The sequence below is a fragment of the Gallinula chloropus genome, assembly GCF_964237585.1.
Source record: "Gallinula chloropus genome assembly, chromosome: 17".
NCBI lineage: Eukaryota > Metazoa > Chordata > Aves > Gruiformes > Rallidae > Gallinula > Gallinula chloropus.
The window spans coordinates 13827344-13831088 of record NC_140102.1 but is presented as its reverse complement, the minus strand read 5'-3'; positions in this window follow the sequence as shown (position 1 = coordinate 13831088).

Here is a 3745-nt window from a genome sequence, read left to right as displayed (position 1 = left end):
CTTCTGTCCTGGTCTGGATGTGTGAGCCCTTCTCATTCCAAGGGCGATCCTTCTGCACAGCACAGGTCCATGTCCATGTCCCAGCATAAAACCCTGCTGCTTTCCTCTGGCAGTCCCCCTGGCTTGAACCACGCACCCCCTGCATGAGGTGTCTCTGTCAGCACCAGCCCCAAAGGCACTCGGGTCTCCTGAACATGGGCACTGCCCACAGCAGCTGTGGGGAAAGCTGAGTGTTCAGTCAGAGCTGCAGAACTCCCATTCCCCAACAGAAATGTACCACTACAAACCACAAAACAGGTGAATACTTTTTTTCTGGACAATATTTATTGGCATATGAGTGACGTTCTATGTAACTCTGCTCAGCCCTCTGCAGTGTTCACTCTGCTCCAATACTTGAGTAGTTGAATCCCACAAGTTTTTCAATATTTACAGAAAGTGACTTTGGAGCTTGGCAAACATTCCCTGAAAGCCCCTGGGCACCGAGCTCCTGTTCCAAGTTACAGCCATTATTACCCACAGGTGCAACCCGAGTAGGGAGGAAAACCAGCTACAATGGGACTTAGTTTCCATGAGTCTTCACAGCGTAACCTTTCCAATCCATCCAGCAGCTTATCATAAGAGAAAAACCTCCCCATCATCTTTAGACCTTAGGACACTGGCAGATTTTCCACTCTGCTCCCAGATGAACAGAATAAAGCGGAGGAAGTGCAGTGAATACACAATTCCTGCACGTTCTGGTTCAATACTATTCAGATGTCACCTCTTGCAGAGTCACTGTGCAAGTTTCCACCCTCACCAAAGCGAGAGCAATGCATATGCTCACTGCTGATATGAGTTGATGGAGGCTCCTGTTTGTGGTTGGATGTGGCTTCTCTCTTTTGTAAAAGGAATTTCATATGCTGAAACTCTTTGTACATATTTATAATGACTTTATTAAAAAAAAGAAAAATAACTGTTCAATGGTGAAAAAAGGCTCCAGTCTTTATTTCCTCTCTGACCTGTGACACAATCATTTCTTTCATAACCCTGTCTTCCCATCAACAGAGGTTTCTCATCAGTTGCTGTTGGAACCTAAGGTTCCCCTGTGTATTTTCTGGTCCAGATGTGGTGTTCCAGGAGAGGGTAGCGTGGTGCTGCCTCACAAAACTGGCACCCTAACTCCACGAGGGGGAGGAGGGTCTGTCCAGCTGCTAACAGCACAGAGCTGGTTCTTCCCCAGCAGCCAGGCAGGAATGGGGACTGAAAGGTGTCAGTTTACTTTTACAGCTGTGTAACAGTGGCCTGTAGTAAATTCTTTAATCTTGCAGGAATTGAGATGATCTTCATTATGCTTCTAATAGAATAAATACCCACAGCATAAAATTTCACCTTCTATTTAGCAGTAGTTAATTTTAACAGAGAAGTGGGTGACTTCTGGACAGGGACCAGAATGCTGCCTTGGAACAGCGAGGGAAAGCAAAACCAAGAAGGGGCCACTGAGCTGAAGCAAACAAAAAACCCTCATTCAAAGTAAAGTTCTTTAGAAAATGCTGCTGCTGGTGCTGGGGTTTTTAACACATCCCAGTTCTCCCACTGTGCTGCTCTGCATCTTACTGTGGGATCTTCCTGAGTCCCTGGACTGTAGCAAAGTGTTTCGAGTACACGGTGATGACAGTCACCTCTTTCTTATCACACTGCCAAAGGGGAAAGATCATTCAACAACGGAAAGGTAAAGAAAAAGTGAAAAAAAGAGATGTGAAACAGTGTATGAAACGCTGTCTGTGGTGTGAGGCTCGCACTGGCCTTTCCTTACACTTCTCCAAACACCTTTTCCAGGAGCGTTTAGATAAAAAAATCAGAATTACAGGTGCCTTTTCAAACCCTTTGAAAGCAGGTACCACCAACCCCTTATTAGTGAACTGGCACTGCACTGAAAACGAACTGAAACCTTTCATAAACTGCCTGCCCACAGAGTGAGTAATTTTCCCTTCTCCCAGTGAATACACCAGGCTCTCGTACCTAACATTTCTGTGCCCACTGAACCCTTCCTTCCCTCCTGAGCAATTGTCCCTCATCCCCAAAAGGCTATTCCCACTGGGGACAGCCACTGGATTCCTTGGCTTAGCTTTCCACTTCGTGGGATCCATATTCACTCTGTTCTGGGGAAGTGAAGCTTTTCCTCTACTCCCCTTGTATCTCTCAAGCCAGCTTCGGACTATCTTCCCTGCGCAGGCTCTGCTGCTCCTCGTTTCTCCTCCAGCCATACTACCTATTATTTCCAAAGAAATGTTGAGCCCTAATCCTGTTACCATTACCTCCTGTTTGCTTTAATTCTTCTCCCCGAGGAGTTTGGCAGCAGGAGGGGAAGGCGGCAGCCAGTACACACACAGAGGCTCATTTCCCCCAGGTACAGTTCTTCCTGATTATCCACTCAAGTGGGATTGTAACCTTACGGCCATTTCCATAGTAATGAGCACGGAAGATGCCACAATTGCCTAATGAGGCGCTTTCTCTGGGCGCAGCAAAGAGCAGAGGTTGTTTAGGAAAGAAAAAAGCTCCGGCAGCTCCATTTGCATGCAAGTGCCACTGCAGCACCTCAGCAGGGAGGAAACGGCAGCAATATAAAGTACGTCCTTTCTGGTTAACAACACAGGGTCTCTCCTCAAAGAGCTGCTTGGGAAGCGGAGGCGATACCCCCGAGTCTCCGCCACCGCAGGTGGGTTTCCCAGCCCGTGTATAACCAGGCTGGCTCCCCACGCCGTGCAGCTGCTCCAGTGTGATTCTGCCCTCGAGCCAGCGGGTCTCACTAAATCCAAAGCTCTCCGGGGGCCCTGGATCCCGATGCCCCAGCGTTTCTCTATCAGAGATGCTGTTCGGGCTCAGCGCTGCGTGAGCACATTTCTGCTGGGTTTGGAGCCAGGCAGGTCCTGGCTGCGGAGCGGCGCTGGTCGCTGGAGGCTGCAAGCCCTGCTGCAAGAGGCTGCACCGAGGGGGGTGTTGCAGTTAGGACTGTAACTTCTCACCTGGCCACATCCAACTTGACTGAAATCTCTCCCCATCTCCCACTGTTCTCCCCATATGGTGGGAAATCAGAAAGTCTGATCATGAAAGTTAAAGAGGAGGAGCATTCCCCAGAAAAGCAGGTGTCATTTCCAGCTTCACTAGTGTGGTGCTTCCCAAGTTCCTTGAGATTTTCTTGACAGCACGTGTAATTTGTGGAATCAATCACAAAATCGTGGCTGCTGGGAAATGACCTTTCCCCAACCCCAAATAAACTCTGGGCACAGGTTTCTGAAGCACTGCATTGGAAGAGTGGTTCTCAAAGGTGGTGTGACAGCAATAATTCTGTGAAGTTATAGATCCAGGGAAGCTGGGGCCATTTGATGTGGAAAATCACCTTTTTCCAGTACCCCAGGTTACACACCTGCAGTCACAGTGTGCTTCTTTCCTGGTACACACAGTATTTGGCTATACTAAAAGGACTGAAAACAAGGAAACATCGCAGGCAGTTCATAACCATGTAAGTTCAAGAAAGAACCTTGGCTGTAGCTTAGCCAGGGGGTTTGCCATAACACAGAACACACCTTCCTTGCCTCTGAGGATAAAGTTTCTGGCTGGTAACAGTTGTTCCGTTGGCTCCTGCAGAAACAGAGCTGGAAGAATGACTAAGACAACAAATCTGTAGGTAACTAAATAGGGGCACGGGGTCACCAGATTTTCCAGCCTTTCCCTTCTCTCCACACGTTCCTCCGTTGTCAGTGTGTAT